Below are 23,689 nucleotides of genomic sequence, written 5' to 3'. Positions count from 1 at the left end.
ATAAATGCAAGCTAACTAAGGAACCAATATAGTAGAGTACTCTCTGTAAAACCGAATTGGAATCCCATCAGCCCCTGGCGATTAATTTATTTTCAACCCATTCAGCTGCTTCACAACCCCAGGGATGCTACCACTATGTCCTCCATACGGGAATCTGTATGAGACTCAAATGGCGGTATGTTTGTAGGATTCTCCTGGGTGAAAGATTTCTCAAATGCTAAATTTAAAATTTCAGCTTTCGTTTTGCTGTCTTCCGGTGCTAGGCCACACTGATCAGTGAGTGACTGCATGGAAGCCTTCGACCCGCTTACCGATTTTGCGCAAGACTAGAATTTCCTTGGGTTTTCAGCGAGAGCTTTTGCTCAAGTGTGACGGTGGTAGTGGTTGAATGCTTCGCGCATCGCTCTTTTTACAGCAGCACGAATCTCTACTAACTTTTGCCTGACGTCATTCTCCCGATCATTCTTGTACCGCGAGTGCAACTGTCTTTGCTTCTTGAGCATTCTCCGAATTGCGTTGTAAAACCACGGTGGTTCTTTTCCGTCAGTAACCCACTTTTTCGGCACATACTTGTCCAACGCGTGATTTACAATGTGTTTAAAATTTGCCCATAATTCTTCCATGTCCATCGTACCGGAAGTAAATGAAGTCGATTCATTTACTAAGTGGGATGCTAACAAGTGCTTATCTGGTATTTCTAGTAAGAATACTCTCCTAGCCTTCTTGACCGACGTTTTAACTTTCGTAACCATAGTCGTAATGACAACATCATGATCACTAATCCCTGTCTCAACACTGATACCGTTGATGAGGTCTGGCCTGTTCGTGGCTACCAGATCTAAAATATTTCCATTACGCGTTGGCTGTCGATTTAGCTGCTCATGACAGTTTTCGGATAATGTATTCAAAAGTAATTCACACGACGGCTTGTCTGTACTACCTGTAATGAATCCATAGACATCCCAGCCTATACTAGGTAGGTTGACCTCGCCTCCGACTAATATAGCATGATCTGGGTACGTCTGCAATACAGAATGTAGACTCCCTTTGAATGATTCTAGAACTGTAACGATGGAACCTGGTGGCCAGTAATAACGCCCCACAATTAACTTTATTTCCCCTAACCCTGTTAAACATGTCCAGATAACTTCACAATCACACTCTATTTCGACCTCAGTAGACAAAATATTTTTGTCAACTGCAATGAAGACACCACCTCCTACGGTGTCTAATCTGTCTTTCCGATACACGTTCCAACCCTCACTAAATATTTCAGAACTTCCTATATCAAGGTTCAGCCAGGTCTCAGTCCCGAGAATAATTTGCGCGCCGCACGCTTCCTGAAGGTCAGTAAATTCAGGAACTTTATTCCGAACACTCTGAAAATTTACTGTTAATATCCTGATAGCTTAAGTGTCTTTATACTGAGCGCGTCCTGATTTCCCTGCCTGCACGTAGAGTCGTAAGTGTTCATCGGGACACCTCGCACTACTGCCTAACCTAAAAAAAAAAACCATGTACCCGCCACAAGTGCTCTGCTACCCGGGTAGCCTTTTCCTTTGTGTAGGGCACCCCTGACCAATTTAGGGGCGTCCTACAATTCCCCACCCAATAGCGCAAGTCTATAAATCTGCAGCCAAGACCGTCACAGAGTCGACGAAGCCTCTGGTTGACACTTCCACTCGGCTCCAAACCAAAGGACCCCGATCCATTCTGGGAACAATGCTGCAAATAGAGAGCTCTGCTTGCACACAGAGTGCGAGGCCAGCGGTCTTCACCATATCGGCCAGCAGCCTGTACGAACTGAGGATCGCCTCAGAACCCAAGCGACAAGCATAATAGGTGCCGACGTGAGCAACTACTTGCAGACGACTGCATCCCGTACGCTCGATAGCCGCTGGCAAGGCAGCCTCCACATCTTGGATGAAGCCCCCCGGCAGACAAACGGAGAGCACGTCGGATTTCTTTCCAGCCATGTACCCTATTTCCCTAAGGGGCTCTATCACCCACCTAAAGTTGGAGCTCCCAATAACCAGCAAGCCTTTGGCCCCGTGTGCCTGCTCGGTCCCTGCTGAAGGAGCAGCCACCTGCCCACTGACAGTATGAACGGACGAGGCCAGCCGGCCAGCCTCCACATTGGCCCTCCGCCTCGAGCGACGCAAACGCGTTGCAGTCCGCCACTCACCCTGAGGTGAGGGCTGCCCCAACGCGCCGGTTACACTAGAAGGTGCCTCGGCGGCTGAGTCAGCTGACGCAACAAGCGACACCTGGGGTGTCTCAAGCGACGCGCCAGACCCTCCGCCGTCGCTGCACATCGAGGCAGCAGCCTGAAGGCGGCTGACCGTGGCCAACAGCACGCTCAGCTGCTCACGAACCGCGGCCAGTTCCTCCTGCGCCCGCACACAGCACGCACACACCCTATCCATCCTACTGCTAATATCTAAAGATTCCGCGAATTTATACCCTACAGCTATCAATAAGCAATAATACTCGTCTCAAATACCAGAATACGCAAGGATTTTATGTAGTTAAATATGCAAGCGCACAAACATTCAGAAAGAAATTAAGAATCAGACTACAAAACAAATATGAAAGCTAAATATGCGACTTGCTACTGCGCTGTTGGTGCACTGATACTTCACTAGCACCGAGCGAGGTGGCGCAGTGGTTAGCACACTGGACTCGCATTCGGGAGGACGACGGTTCAATCCCGTCTCCGGCCATCCTGATTTAGGTTTTCCTTGATTTCCCTAAATCGTTTCAGGCAAATACCGGGATGGTTCCTTTGAAAGGGCACGGCCGATTTCCTTCCCAATCCTTCCCTAACCCGAGCTTGCGCTCCGTCTCTAATGACCTCGTTGTCGACGGGACGTTAAACACTAACCACCACCACCACCACTTCACTAGCGGCTGCACAGTTTCACTATTGATAACAAATTGATGGAAACAGAATCTACCGTAAAGTGTCTAGGAGTAACAATCCAGAGCGATCTTATGTGGGATGACCACACAGAACAAACAACAGGAAAACCAGATGGCAGACTGAGATTCATAGGAACAATCTAACGGAAATTAACTCATCCACGAAGGAAATGGCTTAGAAGGCGCTTGTTCAAACGGTTCTTGAGTATTGATCATTTGCCTGGGATCCTTACCAGCTACGACTGTTAGAAGAGACAGAGAAGATCCAACTGAGAGCGGCGCATTTCATCACGAGATCGTTTAGTCGACGCGGGAGCGTCATGTTTAGTCCCATAGTGCTCAGAGCCATTTGAATCATTTGAATTTTTAGAAAAATTACAAATGAATGTATTTTACTATTGTGTATACCTCAATACTACACCTTCTTGGAAACCCGGCTCTGAAAGAGAAGTCAAGTAAGTTATTATATACTACGAAAATTATGTTCCCCAAAACCAGAGGAAGGTTTTAGGTTCTTAATTTGGGAAAATGAAGAAGAAATACTGAATAGTAAAGCATATGTGATTCACCTTCGTCTTTCACTTGACACTGCACTGTATCTCTCCAGTGAAGATAAACTTCGACAAATGTATTATACTTTATTGTCATTTTATTGTAAGAGTAAAATAACAAACATTCAATACACCTGAAAGAAAACAGTACAAATTATCAGAGACATCATTGAAACAATGTGTATTTAGGATTGTGGAACACAACGACTGAACCATTCCGAAGAGGAATATGCAGATCAGAATTGGTTTATAGCAAATGGAGTTTTCGAAACGACGATTCTACTGTATCTCAAACATAAATTCTACGCTCAGCTGAGCACTACTAACTTTGACTTGTCACAGTGATACATTGGCACCTACTGCGAAAGACATGCATAACGTGAAAGTTGATAAACCAGCCATACAGGAATACATGTTGAGAATCACCAAGGGAGTCAGAAAAACAAATAAGTTGATCAAGGAACAGGCTGTGAATTTTGACGGTAATGAAAGTAGTATAGATACAAGCAGAGCCTGCAACCATGGGAACTGAAAGTGGATGGACCAAGGAAGGTCTGGATTCCAAGACGTAAAGAAAGACTGAGGCAATGTTCTAAAGTAAGATGGATGATGTCAGAAACTATTCAGAAGTTGAAAACTAGCGTGTCCATGGAGACCATTAGTCATGGACTAGGCCTTCATCTAATAGTGGAAACCAAAACTCTGATGATGGTGAATGATAACCATCCAGTTATACCATCAATCATGACAAAATTCAAACCTTAATCTCATGTCCTCTTTCCTGAACTACGTTGTCAAATAAATTTAAGAGCTACGCTTTGTGGATAATTTATTACCTTTTATTACATGGCGAATCGTTAACCCCACCCAAAATATAATTGTATGTACCTGCACTTTAGCAGTCACTTAACATTATGTCAAATACACTGACTCGTTCATTTTAAGTCACCGTAGGTTTAATTGCAGAATGGCATAGTTTAGACGTTTTTAACATTCAGTATTGACAAGAGTAACTCTGAAGATACGGTCTGCTGTTGTCTGTGGATGTAAAATTCCAGTCAGTGTACGATTCTGTAAGTCGCCATCTCAGTCATAACAGCGACTGTAGGTGTCCATCTTCAATATCTGAACTAGAAATAGTCTATATCCTGTTGCATTGGCTGAAGTCATCAGCCATAGCAAACTACTCATTGCATCCAATCACTGGAACAGTACAACCCACTTCTATAGTCATACTCAGTGCTAAATACGGAGGAAGAGTGCTTAGCAGCGGAAGACACAAATTTCAGTTTATCACAATGGTTGACAGCATCTTATATAAAAGTCGTGGAGCCAAGGTAGAGTTGTTTCGTCAGCCAATGAAACACGGTATGTTAATAATAACCTTCCACTGAGTGTACGAAAACTGAGATAACGTTGTTTTACGCTGAGGATAAATTCAAAAACGTAAAACTGTGTCTTAATACAGTTCAAATGTGTATAAAACGTCAACAGAAAAGAGTCTTAGTATAAGCCCAAACCTCTTTCGAGAAATTATAAAAATGTAGAAGGATCTACAGGTTTCTCCTATGCACTGGATTGCAATAATCTCGCATTCTATCGGATATATTCCGGCCTTTGTGAATTTCTCTGCACTTTCTTTGCATGCAGATGTATTCTCTGCAGTGTGTTGTTCTTTCTCCGGTATTTTATTTGTGCTGGAGTCCATTTTGGTATTTTCGTATACTTCTCAGCCTGTCTTTAGGTTGGATGGCTAGATCAGGACGTAACATTTTTGTGTATTGCATGTAATTGGTGTCTATGGAGTAGCAATTACTTATTACTGTTGTGCATGGTGAGCACTTAGACATAGCGGAATATCTAAGGAACTGAGGGAATTTTTCCAATTATAATTTATTCCATACTGTTTTACGATCCTGGTGCAACATGCTATGATGAAACATCACACCGGTTGTTTCTAAGTGCGCCCCTGCTAGCGTTCGGTTAACGTGGGTAGCGTTCCCACTGCCGATACTGCTGCCGGAACGATGAAAATGACAAAATTAACGTTCTTTGTTTTTTTTCATAATAAAAGTATTTGGTGTTTTCTGAATAAAACAAATCAAGTTTCACCCTTCTAACTGAATTCTAAGTATGTTTTTTATCGCTGCAAAGTTAACGCGTCGTGTAAACGGTTGTAGCGACTTGGTGTGTCACCTCTGACGGCGCCGTTCGCTGGCTGCAAGCAGGGTATCTTTGCGGAATTAGACAGTGTTTTGTTTTCCAACGTCGTATGGCTTTATCTCTGTGACAAGTGACTGTTCATATGGGTAAACATAAACGCTATACCGTGTGTGATCACTTGTGGAGTTTGGTTCTTGTTGTTTAGCTCTTCAATTTTGCGTATTTGACGATTTTTACTCGTACCTTTTTTACGTATGTAGTTTGTGGATATCAATATGCCCCGTTTCAGCAATCGAGTGTTTAAGAAAAGGCAAATTGAGTGGAAGAAGAAATCTTTTATTGTTTCGAAGGGAGATGCTGCGCAGACTACTTCATCGACTACTCCAAATGAATGTGATAGAACTTCTTCCAGGAAGAAACTTTGCGACAGCAAAGAAAAATTTGAAAAATGTCAAAATGACAGTAATGATGTGAATGAAATAATTAACATTTCCTTGCTCTCTAATATTTTGAAACATAACGTATTATGCCAAGTTTGCAACGAAAGATGACTAGAATTGAAAATAAGTTCACACATAGGTTTGGCATGTACAATATTACTGAAGTGTAACAAATGCGTTGCAGAAGTTTCGTATTCTAATTCTAACAGTATTCCTCGTAGTGGTAATAGTGGAAAGAAGGTGAATGATATAAATATTAGGCTAGCGTATGGACTGCGTTGCATTGGCAAGGGAAATGCTGCAGGGACAATGTTATGTGGAATTATGAACTTGCCAAAATCACCAACCAAGTTTCGATTTTATCATGAATTGTTGGGATCTTCTTCTGAACATATTGCTCAAGCAACAATGAAGAAAGCAGTTGAAGAAGCTGTGACAGATAATGGGACTTGTAGAGATTTAACTGTTCCTTTAGATGGATCATGGCAACATAGAGGTCATACATTTCTAAATGGAGTTGTGACAGCTTCCAGTGGACACAGTTGCAAAGTAATTGATGTTGCTATTCTTTTAAAACATTGTAGATGTAAGGGCAATACCAAGGACGAACATAGAGAAAGTAGTGAAGCAAACTTTCACGGCACGAGTAGAGCGACGGAAGTAGAGGGAGTGAAAGCAATTTTTTCCAGATCACAGAAGTAGTATAATTTACGATACGCTAACTATCTAGGAGATGGTGATTCTAAGGGATATAAAGCTGTAGAGTAACTCAAACCTTATGGAAATGAAATTCACATTAAAAAACAGGAGTGCATTGGACATGTGCAGAAGCACATGGGGGCTTGCTTGTGGAAACTAAAGCAGACATTAGAATCCCAGAAGCTTAGTGATGGTAAGACCCTTGGAGGAAGAGGAAGATTGACAGATGAATTAATTGATAGAGGTATTATGGGTATGCAATTAGGCAAAATAGAAGAAGCATTGAGCATATGAGGAGAGCAGAATGGGCATTATTTCTTTATACTGCATCAGCCCCACAGGTGATGACTCATGGTGTAAGTACCAATCATGAAAGGAATATGCCCATAAAAACAGTTTGCCAAATGCTGTAATTGATGTAGTTAAGCCCATATTCAGAGATTTATCGCAGCCAAGTTTTTTTGGAAAAGTGTTTACAAGGGAAAATATAAAATCCAAATTAAAGTGTAAGTAATTTAATTTGGATTAGGATTCCCAAAAGAGTGTTTGTACAGATAAAAACATTGCATTTTGGAGTGTATGATGCAGTGGCAACATACAATGAAGGAAACATGATCAAATGTGATGTGCTGAAACGTTTAGGTTTCCAACCAGGACATAACAGCATTTCCACAATGCGCCTAATTGATGAAGAAACACTAAGAAGTGCAGGAAGAAGAGACAAAAGCCTGCTACCTGCAGCAAAAGGGAAGAAAAGACCAATGAAAAGGAAACTAACACTGGAAAAAGAAGAGGATGCTGATAATCCATCATATGGGGCAGGAATGTATTAAAAAGCTTCGGAAGCCATTTCCCGTAACTTTAAAATTTTCGTCTTTGAGGAACATTTTCTCAAAAACTGCTTACATTATGTCACTGAAATTGATACACAATAATTTTTACTTCTTTTCCTTCATTTTTATAACAAATTGTAAAACAAATATTGTATAATTCAAGAGTTATAGAACAAAAGGAGCATAATTTTAGAGAAAAAAATAAGCATCTGTTTAAAAAGATTGTAAAACAAAAACCAATAAATATTTTTTAACATGGCATTATAACTTTGTAGAGAAATATTCACTGAACATGTAGTCCTAATTTCAAATATTATAATTAATGATTTTAGAAAAAAATGTTCCTTCTATTTGCTAAAATTAACATGGAGGAGATGGATCATTCCGGCTCCCCTTAAGGGTCCCATCTGCCAGCCAATAGGAGAGCTGGATAACTAACTGCGGCAGCCTCTCCACATCGTACCACACATCACGTGTATCCCTTAATGCTATAACCTGGAGACAATAAACTCCAGATGTGAAAGGTAAACATTTCTTGTCATGACACTTGTTTCAATAAATCTCCTAACACTCCCTGGTGCACGCATCCCGCCTCCATCCCAACTCGGCCATCGTTGCACATGGTCACTTTTTTTTTCTTTAATTAGCTCACATTATGGCTGCGTTACACACTGAGTGATAGGTTTCCTCATTCTAGAAATACTTTGAGAATTTGGTGAATAATTAAGATTAAATCAGAAAGGACTGACAGAACAAATAAATGGAAGACAAAATTCAGATACCACCGATGTTTATCGTTGAATGATAACTAGATCAACCGTCACTCTCTGATTAGAATGAATAATTATCAAAGAAATTATCAAAACTAAGCTAGTTTTGACACGTGACGTTTACAAAGTTAATCAATCATTGCCTATAGCCTAGGAGCCTGGCACGGCTAATGTGACAGGCGTGAAAGTGAATTTCATGATGCGTTTGCTCTCACTATTCGTCGGAGTAGGTGTTTCCTTTGCTGCTGCAGGCGAGTAGAGGGCGTAGCCATGTCTGGCGTAGCTTACTTATTCCTGGCATCTCCAAAGGGTCTCGGCTTACTGAGGTAACGGTAACTCTGGAACTGAAGGGAGCTCCGAACATGCCTTTAGTCACGCTTGGCTGCCTGTGTGTCTCGCCGCCGGAGGCCCACAACAGACAGACGGAATTTCCGAGCAGTTCATACTTGGCTCTGTCCTCTGGTATACAGCTTAATTTCTGTTGGAGGACATTTTAATGATTCTCCTCCAATTCAAAGTCTTGTTACAACTCTCCACATTTGTCTCTCTCCCCCCCACTCTCTCTCCGCCCCCCTCTCTCTCTCCCTCTCTGTTGCCTATCTATCTATCTACATTATGTGATCAAAAGTATCCGGACACCCAAAAAAACATACGTTTTTCATATTAGGCATTGTGCTGCGACCTGCTGCCAGGCACTCCATATCAGCGATCTCAGTAGACATTAGACATTGTGAGAGAGCAGAATGGGGCGTTCCGCGGAACTCACGGAATTCGAACGTGGTAAGGTGATTGGGTGTCACTCGTGTCATACGTTTGTACGCGAGATTTCCATACACCTAAACATCCCTAGGTCCAATGGAAACGTGAAGGGACACGTACAGCACAAAAGCATACAGGCCTTCCTCGTTTGTTGACTGACAGAGACCGCCGACAGTTGAACAGAGTCGTAATGTGTAATAGGCGGACATCTGTCCAAGGCATCGCACTGGAATTCCAAACTGCAACAGCATCCACTGCAAGCACTATGACAGTTAAGCGGGAGGTGAGAAAACTTGTATTTCATGGTCGAACGGCTATTCATAAGCCACACATCACGCCGATAAGTGCCAAACGACGCCTCGCTTGGTGCAAGGAGCGTTAACTTAGGGCGATTGAACAGTAGAAAAACGTTGTGTGGAATGACGAATCACGGTACACAATTTGGGAATCCGATGGGTTATGGCGAATGCCCGATGAACGTCATCTGCAAGCGTGTGTAGAGCCAACAGTAAAATTCGGAGGTGGTGGTGTTATGGTGTGGTAGTGTTTTTCATGGAGGGGGCCTGCACCCCTTGTTGTTCTGCGTGACACTATCACCGTACAGGCCTACATTGATATTTTAAGTCCCTTCTCGCTTCCCACTGTTGTAGAGCAATTCGGGGATGGCGATTGCATCTTCCAACTCGATCGAGCACTTGTTCATAATACACGGCCTGTGGCGGAGTGGTTACACGGCAATAACATCCTTGTAATGGACTGGCCTGCACAGAGTCCTGACCTGAATCCTATAGAACACCTTTGGGATGTTTTGGAACGCAGACTTTGTGCCCGACCGACATCGATACCTCTCTTCAGTGCAACGCTCCGTGAAGAATGGGCTGTCATTCCCCAAGAAACCTTCCAGCTCCTGATTGAACGTATGCCTGCGAGAGTGGAAGCTGTCATCGAGGCTAAGGGTGGGCCAACACAATATTGAATTCCAGCATTAACGATGAAGGGCATCACGAACGTGCAAGTCATTTTCAGCCAGGTATCCGGATACTTTTGATAGTGTATCCACCTGTAACTCACTTTGCGGGTTTTCCGTTTCCTTGCTAACGTCATTCGCCGTGATGTAGATTAACCGAGTCCTGCTAATTCATGAGTTATTGATCGAAATCCTTTACTGGTTCTGCTTTCTGACAATTGTATTGTGATGGAGATTCACTGTAACTAGAATCCAGAGTGACATATGACCTGTGACTACGTTTATCACCTAAAGGTCGACTACGGCTTTCGGAGTCAGCCAACGTGATGAGAAACCAAATTTTCATTCCCACATAAATTCAGCATCCTCGAAAGGTTTGGTTATTATGAACAATTTTATTAACATTGTACAAGGTCTCTGTTGTTCCATTACATATTGTACGGCAAGCATTCAGTTTTCCAAGAAATTAAAATTTCTATCCTGATGTCAGACAGTCGTCCATAGACAGTTACGGTGATATCATATGGACGCACAGATTTAGGCTAATGACAGAGAAACGATCTAAGGACGGGTGCTGCGTGTAGATCTACTTTGTGCTTGGGTGCATTTGGCAGAGTAACAACTAAAGCATTGCCAGCAGTGTTACAGGAGATAGGCAGCCAATTACTCGACGAAGAAAAGTAGGCCACGGAAAGTAAATGAAATACTTGGGATGAATGATGATAATCGCATCCCAATCAGAGAGCGCATTATGAATGTATGGCGGGAGAGGTGGCACTCTTCTACTACCGAAAACCGGACATACTGCGTCTTCCAAAATTTCAGAGAGAGGCAGCAAACGATTGACACTGAGCAAAACTCTGATATTGTGCACTACCTGGATTATTTATGTAGAACCCATAGCAAAGATCAATCCATGTATGGTTGTATTGCCTTTGGCTGGAATGTCCAGTTTATTAATATTTGCTGGTAGAAGGTATACAGCAGCTTGAGGACACTCCTGGCTAACCCATGTTACGAAATGAGGAGAAATTTAGCTTCTTGAACCAAATAGTGTCAGTCTTCTCACATACAGCCAAAGTAAAACATTTTGAGTTAACGAGCATTTCGCTCTCATTTAAGTATATGGCCGAAAGAGTCAGCCTGCAGGAATTGTGAAACGAACCCTGTCGACCAGGACCGAGTGCCACAAAGGGCGCAGATGCACCACGAGATGCGGAAACTCAAAGGCGTCTATTGTGTTGAATGAGGCCAAAGCACTGTAGTGTGTGAGTGAGACGGACGAGAACCTACGTTATAGGGAGACCCAGTAAAAGGTGTTCGTGGCCAAGGAGACGTAGCAGTGTTAAATACGGTTGACCTACGATCGGCCACATAGGGAAACATTAATGAAAACTACTTAATTCTGTAGTAATGCAGGGAATCAAGCCACTGTAATTTTAACTAGCCATCCTCCATAAAATTTCATGGTGGTCCCAATAAAACTTGCATATTGATATATTGATCATATCTATAAGAGTTTAGGATTTACTGCTACAGTGAAATTAACAAGTTTTGTAACAAAGACCTGAATGCTAAAATCTGAACGCTTTGGTCGATCTTAACGACCGATATTTCATATAGAAGAGCATCATTAAACTGACAAATGTTGTAAATACAAACACTGTAACTTCATTTGATTAAAAGTTATAGTCAATTATCAATATTTACAGTTAAGCATCAGATCATCATTTCCTCCACACAAAACACGTTGAACGATGACAGCATTTTAGTGCGTAATAATTACTTTTGTTCTTTATCTATCTATCAGAAAGCACCTTGGTGCAAGGCTACTGCCTGTGTCATTCAAAGCTAAGAAGGAAATTGTATTGGTTTTGTCTTACAGAATTTAAGGTTTATTATGTAATGGATTTTATTGTTACGTTATTTAGAAAGTGAAAGTAGTCAAGTTTTGATTATTTAAATATGTTAAAATGTAAAAGCCGTAGACAATCAGATGGACGGTTTCAGGAAAGTGAACTGCCCTGGTCACATGAGCGAGGATATTGGGCGCCCTGGAAACGCGGCCGGGTACTGGCAGAGGAAGAGTGCTGGTGCAGACCCGAAAGCGGACAGTTCGGTTGGAGGCACTAAAGGGTACAGTTCGGATTGAGACGCAAAAGCACACATTCGGTCCTTAGGCAGCTAGGAAGTGAAACGACTTTGGAAATTTCGCGTTGTGTGGTATCGCGGGACCTAGTCTCCGAGCATGTATATATCGGTATGGGGCTTGTATCACAAGATGAGATTGTGAATGATCGAACTGTGCGAAATGGATGTGCACTTGAATGTGACAGTAACTCTAAATACGACCATTTTCGGTATTAGTTTGCTTTCTAAATAAACATTATTCTAACCAAATCACAACTGAGTGGAGCCTATATTATTTATGGATCGTTAATTTAGTTCCCGATAGTATTATTACTGTTATTATATGTTATGTTATCATTGTATTTCGAAATGTTGTCATCAGCCAGACAATTTAACCAAAGGGTGACAAGTGTGTAATCTAGGGCGAGTAATGCGACACGTGCTGTTCAACCCCTAGACGAGTTTGAGCCAAAACATTCCGCTGAAGAGGAACCGCATGTGGGCCCGAACATCTTTGGGATGTTAGCTCGCAACATGCTGAACAATAGATACGTGTCCAGGGAAGAAGGTTATGACATGCCATGGGGAAATAGTGATACTCGATAATATGATAGGAATGAAGGGAAGTAGGTCTAGACCTTCAGCTTACCTTTGTTTTCCAACCTGTGTTGCCTTTGTATCCAAGATTGAGTTTCAAATGGAGGCTAAATCTTCAATATATATCCTACCACAGAGATGGTGGAACGAGAAATAGTCAAGTCGAATTGCTTCCGTATCCTAGATATTTCCGAAGATGGTGTGAAAATGATCCTGGACGAAAAGTACATTAGCCATTGAAACTACATTGTACATAATCTATCGTGGTACTTGTCGCCCCGTCCTTATAATGACGTAATGATGTATTCTTAGTTTCTCTTTTCCTTTCTCTTCTTCTTTCCATTTCCTCTGTTTCACTTATTGTTAGTATTCCTCTTTTACTGTTACTACTGCTACTACTACTACTACTACTGCTGTTATTATTATTACTAGGCACATCAAAAAAAGTTTTGCATCACCCCTGTCCCCAGAACTCTTGAAGATAGACGTTTACTGTGGATGCTGTACCACAGACACAGTCCTTGTGACATTCACAGATGTCACTAAATCAGCACAAAGATGTAAAAACCATGCATGAGCAGCGCCTATTAGACGGAGGTGATCCGACAGCCGATCAGTTCCAGTCATTCCACCAAGAAGGACGTTCACGGCTCGTATTGTCTGCACTTCAACCATGCCTAGACAGTCAATACCACTGTTTGATCGCGTCCGCATTGTTATTTTGTGCCAGGAAGGGCACTTAACAAGGGAAGTGCACAGGCGTTTCGGAGTGAACCAAAGAGATGTTGTTCGGACATGGAGGAGATACACAGAGATAGTAACTGTCGATTACATGCCTCGCTCAGGCCGCCCAAGGGCTACTACTGCAGTGGATGACCGTTACCTGCGGGTTACGCCTCGGGGGAACACTGACAGCAACGCCACCATGTTGAATAATGCTTTTCGTGCAACCACAGGACGTCGTGTTACGACTCCAACTGTGCGCAACAGGCTGCATGATGCACAATTTCACTCCCGACGTCCATGGCGAGATCCATCTTTGCAGCCACGACACCATGCAGAGCGGTACAGTTGGGCCCAGTAACGTGCCGAATGGACCGCTCAGGATTGGCATCACGTCCTCTTCACCGATGAGTGTCGCATATGCCTTCAACCAGACAATAGTCAGAGACTTGTTTGGAGGTAATCCGGTCTGGCTGAACGCCTTAGACACACTGTCCAGTGAGTTCAGCAAGGTGGAAGTTCCCTGCTGTTCTGAAGTGGCATTATGTGCGGCTGACGTACGCCGCTTGTGGTAATGTAAGGCGCCGTAACGGCTATGCGATAAGTGAATGCCATTGTATGACCGATAGTCCAACCATATTGGTAGCATATTGGCGAGGAATTCGTCTTCATGGACGACAATTCGCATCCCTATCGTGCACATCTTGCGAATGACTTCCTTCAGGATAAAGACATCGCTCGACTAGAGTGGCCAACACGTTCTCCAGACATGATTCCTTTCGAACATACCTGGGATAGACTGAAAACGGCTGTTTATGGACGACGTGACCCACCAACCACTATGAGGGATCTACGCCAAATCGTCGTTGAGCGGTGGGACAATCTGGACCAACAGTGCCTTGATGAACTTGTGGATAGTATGCCACGACGAATACAAGCATACATCAGTGCAAGAGGACCTGCTACTGTGTATTAGAGGAACCGGTGTGTACAACAATCTGGACCACCACCTCTGTAGGTCGCGCAGCATGGTAGTACAACATTCAATAAAAAGAGCGGAAATGATGTTTATGTTGATCGCTATTCCAATTTTCTGTACGGCTTTAGGAACTCTCGGAACCGAGGTGATACAAAAATTTTTGGTGTGTATATTATTATTGTTATTAATTTTTGTAACAGTGCGTGAAATATAGTTTTAATTCGTAGTTTAAAGCATAAATTAATAAAAGTTAACGTATATCTAGTTGTTAGAAGAAACTAGCACAGAGGTAGGAAGTAACGATGACAAATGTATAGGGCAAAGCTAGTTGAGCTGACGCAGGTAGGAGTAAAGACGCATATTTTCATACTTCGCGGTATATGGCAGTACTAGTCTGTTACTATAGAATTAGTAGCTGTAGATGGCAGGCGTACTGCCTATTCTGTAGATATTGACAGCATATTCCCACGTTTTATTAGGGAATTTTCTCAACGAGTGGCCGAGGTATATGTCTGAAATTCTACGAACGTAGTGCAATGCCGTCATATAATGGTCATGCATAGGAACTGACGAGAAACCGAATGATGCAAGCGATATATAAGTTAATGGTAGTAACGTGTGGAGCGTTTAATGTTAGTCAGACTTTTTTACAATGGAAAGGCAAGGTGTGACTTCTTCATTACCGTTTTAAGACAGTTGACGCATGAAGGCAGCACTAGAGAAAACCCGTACCTAATACGGATATCAGTTTATTGGGTTGCAATTTCGCACTTACGGTTTAGTATAAATTTTTCCAAATTACCTCCGTTGAGCTTAAATGTTAAATACACCATGCGGAATATATGTAATCGGTTAACGTATCGAGCTTCTTGGAGTGAAGGTGATTTGAGATAATGCTGCCAACACTGTAACGAATAAAACTCTTCCTTTGCGACCAGGGAGGAAACAGTTCGATACACCCGAGAAAACTCTAAGGACTAGAATAAGAAGCAATAATTTCATAAAGGAAGTCTCGCATCTCCATCACGATTATGATATGATTCCGAAAAGGAAGTGATAAAACATATTCTTCAGATATAGACTGTAGGACATATCCCGTCAAGAAGAGATGTTAGGGAAATAGCCTAAAATGTATCGGACCTGCTATACTTAGAAACAGCACTTAATAAATATGATTAAAAGACGCAAAAAGCTTGGCTAAGGTCCTATGTAAGAAGAAGTACTGATACGATATTGCTGTGCCTTTGTTTTTCTCAAGTACGACACAATATTCTTTCGGACATGTATGCATGTCCGAAGGAATATTGCATCTTAGTGCAGCGACTACAGCCGTTATGAAATGCATGAAATGTATTCGCAGTTGACAAACATCAGTTGTATAATGGAATGAAAGTGAAAATTTGTGCTGGACCGGGAATCGAACCAGGGGTTCCCGTTTTGGCTATCCGTGCACGACTCACGACCACATCAAAACGTGCATATGTCGTTGTTCCTGCGTCGTATCCTGTACTTGTACACACGTTATGTAATTCTCGTACAGGGGAATGACATTTTAATTGAAAGTCACTGTCTGGTATTGGCACATAAATGCGATATCGTATCGTCAGAGAAAGGCGAGACTGCTACTGTTTTGGTTTACTGTAATGCAGAAAGCCATTTGTTACCCCTTTACTGAATAATTAAGGGCGAGCACAGTAAACCACAATGACAAACGGGGACACCCCCTGGGATAATCATTTAAATGAGGCCTGAGTCAGCCTACATTAACGCAGGCTTGTTTATGGATTGGTTACTGAACCATTTCATTCCCAGAAAGCCTTCAGGGAAAGATCTTATGTTTGTAGGCAATACTTCACATAAGAACAATGAGAATGTGTGAGGAGGAGCCAATGATGATGACATCAATACTGGAAAGATGCTTGCCAGAAGTTCACGTGTGTGAACAACGGCATCAAGAAACTTCCTGATCTAATTTTGGGGAATTATTGAATTTTTGGGTTAGATTTTCTAATCTTCAAACCGGCGTTTCAGCAGTTAAAGCTACATGTATCTATCCAGTTAATATAGACGCTGATTATAGTTATTTTATCTTGCGTCCAAAACCATTCTGATTATTCTTCTGCAAACACAGCATCCTCATCTCATTTATCTGTTTCCAGTTTCCTGAACCAGGTACAAATAATAGCTTTTTTGTAGGGAGCACATTGTGCTCATGTGGGAGCGATCTAGAAGCTTGTAAAACAATAAACTGGTAGCCAAGATCGCAGGAATTCTTTTTATTCAGTGATTGCCAGTTTCGGCGGAACTAAAGCCGCCATCATCGTACCTTAGGACATATACAGGTTACATCATCAAGGCAAACAATGGTGATATTAATAGTTGCCTGTAACACGCAGACCTTACAAAATTGTCATAAGTAGCACATTGGCGTCCAAGAGAGATGACATTGTAAATGTTAAGTGTCTCCATCACACTTGCGCTTGTATGTGATGGAGACACTTAACATTTATAATGTCAACCCTCTTGGACGCCAATGTGCTACTTATGACAATTTTGTAAGGCTTGCATGTTATAGGCAGCTATTAACATCACCATTCTTTGCCTTGATGTTGTAACCTGTATGTGTCCTGAGATCGGATGATGGCGGCTTTAGTTTCACCGAGACCGGTAATCATGGAATAAAAAGAATTCGTGCGATCTTGGCTACCAGTTTATTGTTTTACAAATAATAGCTTCTGCTAATGTAGGTTCCTTATCTCATTTTATTGATCTCATTTCTCCTAAGCAAGACGCAATCTCATGAAATTCTGATACTGAGTCTTTAGTAAATTAATCCTTATTTCCTATCTCTGACTCTAATACCAATCAGAATGTGCAGTTAACACCAGCCAAGACTCTGAGCACTATCTGACCTTTTCCCTCAGATATAAAACCACCTGGTTCCAGAAGGAAACAAAGTCTTGCTAACATAACGGACATTGTTTACATTGTCAAAGAGAAAATCAAAGAGGATAACAAGACAAAACCTGCCAACGAGAGTCTTGCTAAATAAGTCTTCATAAAACACAGAGAAATGAATTTAGATTGTCAAAGAAACATGCAGGCGTTTCCAAGAAGACACACAGAGAATTGGAATACGTCATCATAAGTTGTTCAATGTGATGATAATGGAGAGGAATTGTATGACGGTGAGTATGTAGAATATCTGGAGCTTTATTCAAAAACTCAATCCCAGGCTGACTGGCTAAAATATCCAGTGTACAAACGGTACTTGGATGAAGACTGTCCAATTTAAAGAACATGTGTGCCCTTTGTGGAATAAATGAAAAGGGAAAGCAGCAAAAATTATAGTTCTGCAAATGTTGAACAATAGTTCCTGTTTTGTAAATTCTTTGTTTGTTTAAATAAGTATACTGAAGCAATTTCATTTACGTTCTACGTTTGTATCAGTTACCATATGAATTGATAATGGTTAACTACTATTCTGACTCCTTGACTTTTTCTATCGGCTTGAAATTGCAATGAAACGTACTTAAGGCAGATGTAAACCTGCAGGCTAGTTTTTTTCATTATAATTAAACGAACCAGTTCCAAGTTACAATCGCGAGTCGTCTCTCCTATCCGTGGCGAGTCATCTTACTTACTCTAGGAAGATAGATGGTGAAACACAGCCTCTTTATATAGTATTTAACATTCCAATTTCATTTATGTAATTAGAGAAGCAGTTTTTTCTCAAAGACAAGAAATGTGTGCCGCACATTTAGTAAGTATATATACTTTTACATAAGCATTTTACTGGGTTTAGATAATGTTTTCGAAATCTCTTCTATCTTTATGCTATACTAGCCACTTTACGAAAAACAAAAAATATGTGTGTTATATTTTTCAACATGTTTTAAAAATGTATTGTAACAGCAGTGACGGGTACAGTAAATAACAAATAAAAAATAATTACAGTGCTTTATACAGATTTCTATGGTCTCTGTTTCTACTAGGCAGAGTTGCGGACCCGACTTGCTACTTGTGAGATTAGTTTCAGCCTTTACCGTATGCGGTTATTTAGATTAATCGAGTTAGCATCGAAGCTTACATCTGTTGCTGTGAAATATGTGGAAACACATAAAACGCAACACATTAGCATGCCTGATTCGGTGTAGGAAACCAACTGGCATTCAAAACAGCTTTCAGTCGTCTCGGAACGAATAAATACAAGACGTGCATGGTTTTCAAGTGAATCTTATGCTGTTCTTCCTGCAAGATAGTGGCAAATTCATGTAACGATGAGGGAGGTGGATAGCGATCGTGTAGCCTTCTCTCCAAAGTAGATCACGAGCCCTTAATAACAGTGAGATCTCGAGATCTTGGCAGTATACTGCGCCATAGAGTAACCGCGGGAACCATGGAATACCAAGATGTGGCTACCCAAATCATCATCTATGCCTCACCATGTTTGTCAACGGACGTACATTCGTCCAGAAGTTGGAAACAGTGTACAGCAAGTCTCATCCGACCAAATGACTTTCTTACATTACTCCATATTCCATGTTCTTTCGCTTAAGCACTTCGTTTACCTGTTATGGCCATTTGCATCCACGATGAGTGGTTCTGGAATTCAAGCTTACCCTCCAGCTCCCTGCTCATGGAGATCCATTCGTGTTGTGTTGGTGCTGACAGGGATCTCGAATGAGACATTCATTTCTGCAGTGACGTTTGTAGCTGTCACCCACTTACTTTTCTTCACAAACCTCTTCAAGGACACTTAGTCACGATCACTCAACACTTCTTCCACATTATCACTTAGGGGAGGATACTTTTCTGCTTTCCTTGTATGAGGTCTAAATTTTCTATACGGTGCCTCTTGGAATATTAAGCGATTTGGCTCTCAAGGTGGCAGAAGCAGTCACCACGCAATCACCAGCAATTTGTGCACGTACGACTTCACTTTACTTCGACATGATGCAATCACAACTACACATGACACTGTTCTGTCCACTGTTGACATTTGCAACGTATTAAGGACATTGAACAGGACCCGTTAGTGGTCAGATACAAGAGAACAACTTGCAGGATAGGCTAGTATTTGCATTTATGTTCAACCAAAAGTCTCGCAGTTTTTCCATGTTGTCGTCCAACCCCTGAACCTATGAACTTAGTATCGATGTGATCCCTCTATAGTTAAATATTATCCATTTTTTAGATGCGAGACAGCGATTGTTATACACTATCTCATCAAAGTACACGGACGAGCTTCCAGCTGGTCAGTAACTTTTTTTAATCAGTGCAACGGAAAACTGGCCAAAGTTTTAAATTTCACTTTTTTATTTTCTTGGTGACTATTTTCTTGCTGGGATCCACTTGGAAATGTTCCTAGAAGACAGAAAACCAAATTTACAACCATGTACAATACACGTATTGTCACATTTTTAAGCGCACGCCAGAAACGTATCGTTCCAAGATATAAGCACCAGACAGTCAAAATGATATTTCCAACACTGCAAGAACCATGTCAAGATAAATATATACGTATTATGATATGCCAGTGCACAAGGTACGGCCCACACGAATAACTGGCAGTCTACTCTTGCCGTTGCCTTAAGGAAACCTCGGGAAGGGGTCGCCCTGTCAGTTTAAGGAAACCTTTTGTATTTATCACAATATTCTCCAGTCATCAAAAATACAAAACTTGATGCAATAACAATACAAGTCAACAATAAAATTATTCATTTTAAAACATTTACCAAATAAAAGCCACTGAACAGTAAAGCACACCTTCGCCACATATGGCGCGTATGACAAAATTCTATGCCGTGGCTGCACGCAGAAATCATTAAATGTTAACCACAACATTAATATTACAAGAAAACAAAATTGTAGATCAAAATAGCTACATCACTTGCAACGCTTTTCGAGCGTAAAAACTTTACCATAAGAAACTTTACAAAAATGTATGAAGATAACACAGTTTTTTTTCTGGGATGTCCCTATGTAAAAAATGACATTAAACCACAAATTTATCTTCCAAAAACAAAAGAAAAGGTTTTTTTCTGTTAGCACATATTCTCTGTACAGTTACTCTTAAGTAACATATATCTATGGCTTCTCTGTCGAATCCGTTTGTCTTATGTAGTCCTTATTGGTTTTATTATAAAAGTAGCAAATAGCTGTTTCCGGTCCAATTTAAATAAGCTTGTTTTACTACTACGTAGAATACATTGTTTACATTCTTGCCATTTTTGCCCACTTGACCTATTTCTTGTCCTTCTTCATCTTAATACTCCCCTTCCCCCCGGTTATCAGTCACCATCGTCCCCCATCTCTTCTTTCCCCTCCCTCTAAAACCAAAACGCCGTCCCCTGCACTCAAGAGCGTATTTATTCTATGTCTTCATTTTGAGTTGTTTGTAAACACAAGTTTGTTGGTTCAAATGGTTCAAATGGCTCTGAGCACTATGGGACTTTACATCTATGGTCATCAGTCCCCTAGAACTTAGAACTACTTAAACCTAACAAACCTAAGGACATCACACAACACCCAGCCTTCACGAGGCAGAGAAAATCCCTGACCCCGCCGGGAATCGAACCCGGGAACCCGGGCGTGGGAAGCGAGAACGCTACCGCACGACCACGAGATGTGGGCACAAGTTTGTTGTTTAATGTATGTTTTTACATGGGACATGTCAGAAAAACTGTTACATCTTCATGCAATTTTGTATATTTCGTTATGGTTAAGTATTTACGCTTATAAAGTGTTGCTATTTTTTAAGATTTTTTAATGTAATAGTTTTTTTTCTTTAAAGCTAGTGCTTCTGCGTGCCGCTAAATCATATAACTTTGTTATACGGGTCATATGTAGCGCTGCTGTGGTTTACTGTTCAGTGATTTTGAGTATTTGACTGTTTTTGGTAAAGATTTTAAAAGTATTAATTTTATTGAAGACTTGCACTGTTCTTCTATTAACTGTTGAATTTTTTATGAATGGAGAATATTCTAATAAATGCAAAAGGTTTCGTATATCCTGATACGGCATCGACTTCCCGAGATTTCCTTACGGCAACAGGAGGAGTAGACTACCGGTTTCCTGTAAGCGCTGTAAGTGTTCATTTGCACATCATAATACGGATATATTTATCTTCACAAGGTTTTTGTAGTTTTGGAAATAAATAAATATCCAGGTCCTGATGGGATTCCAATTCGGTTTTACAGAGAGTACTCTACTGCATTGGCTCCTTACTTAGCTTGCATTTATAGCGAATCTCTCGCCCAACGTAAAGTCCCGAGCGACTGGAAAAAAGCGCAGGTGACGCCTGTATATAACAACGAGAAAAGGACGGATCCTCAAAATTACAGACCAATGTCCTTAACATCGGTTTGTTGCAGGATTCTCGAACATATTCTCAGTTCGAATATAATGAATTTCCTTGAGACAGAGAAGTTGATGTGCATGCAACAACACGGCTTTAGAAACCATCGCTCCTGCGAAATACAACTCGCCCTTTTTTCACATGATATCTTGCGAACCATGGATGAAGGGTATCAGACGGATGCCATATTCCTTGACTTCCGGAAAGCGTTTGACTCGGTGCCCCAGTGTAGACTCCTAACTAAGGTACGAACATATGGGATTGGTTCCCAAATATGTGAGTGGCTCGAAGACTTCTTAAGTAATAGATCCCAGTACGTTGTCCTCGATGGTGAGTGTTCATCGGAGGCGAGGGTATCATCTGGAGTGCCCCAGGGAAATGTGGTAGGTCCGCGGTTGTTTTCTATCTACATAAATGATCTTTTGGGTAGGGTGGATAGCAATGTGCGACTGTTTGCTGATGATGGTGTGGTGTACGGAAAGATATCGTCGTTGAGTGACAGTAGAAGGTTGCAAGATAACTTGGACAGGATTTGTGATTGGTGTAAAGAATGGCAGCTAACTCTAAATATAGATAAATGTAAATTAATGCAGATGAATAGGAAAAAACTCCCATAATGTTTGAATACTCCATTAGTAGTTTAGCGCTTGGCCCAGTCACGTCGATTAAATATTTGGGTGCAATATTGCAGAGCGATATGAAGTGGGACAAGCATGTAATGGCAGTTGTGGGGAAGGCGGAGAGTAGTCTTCGGTTCATTGGTAGAATTTTGGGAAGATGTGGTTCATCCGTAAAGGAGACCGCTTATAAAACTCTAATAAGACGTGTTCTTGAGTACTACTCGAGCGTTTAGAATCACTATCAGGTCTGATTGAGGGAGGACATAGAAGCAATTCAGAGGCGGGATGCTACATTTGTTACTGGTAGGTTTGATGATCACGCGAGTGTTACGGAAATGCTTCAGGAATTTGGGTTGAAGTCTCTGGAGGAAAGGAGGCGTTGTTTTCGTGAATCGCTATTAACGAAATTTAGAGAACCAGCATTTCAGGCTGACTGCAGTACACTTTTACTGCCTCCAACTTATATTTCTCGGAAAGACCACAAAGATAAGGTAAGAGAGATTAGGGCTCGTACAGAGACATATAGGCATTCATTTTTCCCTCGCTCTGTTTGGGAGTGGAACAGGGAGAGAAGATGCTAGTTGTGGTACGATGTACCCTCCGCAACGCACCGTATGGCGGATTGCGGAGCATTTATGTAGATGTAGATGTAGAAATTTACACGAAATGTTTACGCCGTTACCTCAACTGGTCTGCCACTACTGCTGTTGAGGCAGGAGGTGTATAAAAGCATCGGACACTATATCTGAGCCGGACGGGGTGGCCGAGCGGTTCCAGGCACTACAGGCTGGAACCGCGCGACCGCCAAGGTCGCTGGTTCGGATTCTGCCTCGGGCATGGTTGTGTGTGATGTCCTTAGGTTATTTGGTTTAAGTAGTTCTATGTTCTATGGGACTGATGACCTAGACGTTAAGTCCTATAGTGCTCAGAGCCATTTGAACCACTATGTCTGATCCACCTTAACATTATCTTACCTTCATCCAATTTATTCCGCACATTCTGAGTCTGCATGTTGTCACTAGGTATCTTTGTACTTTTATTGCTGTAAACATGCCTCCACCACCATCGTTCAATCTATTTTTGTGATAATCCTTTCAGCCGCAGTTCAGAATTTCGATGTCATTAACCTCTGATTTCGGACAACTTTCTGTCCCTAATACTATGTGGGCATTATTA

Source organism: Schistocerca gregaria, chromosome X (genome assembly GCF_023897955.1).
Source record: "Schistocerca gregaria isolate iqSchGreg1 chromosome X, iqSchGreg1.2, whole genome shotgun sequence".
NCBI lineage: Eukaryota > Metazoa > Arthropoda > Insecta > Orthoptera > Acrididae > Schistocerca > Schistocerca gregaria.
Note: the sequence above shows the minus strand (reverse complement) of the source record.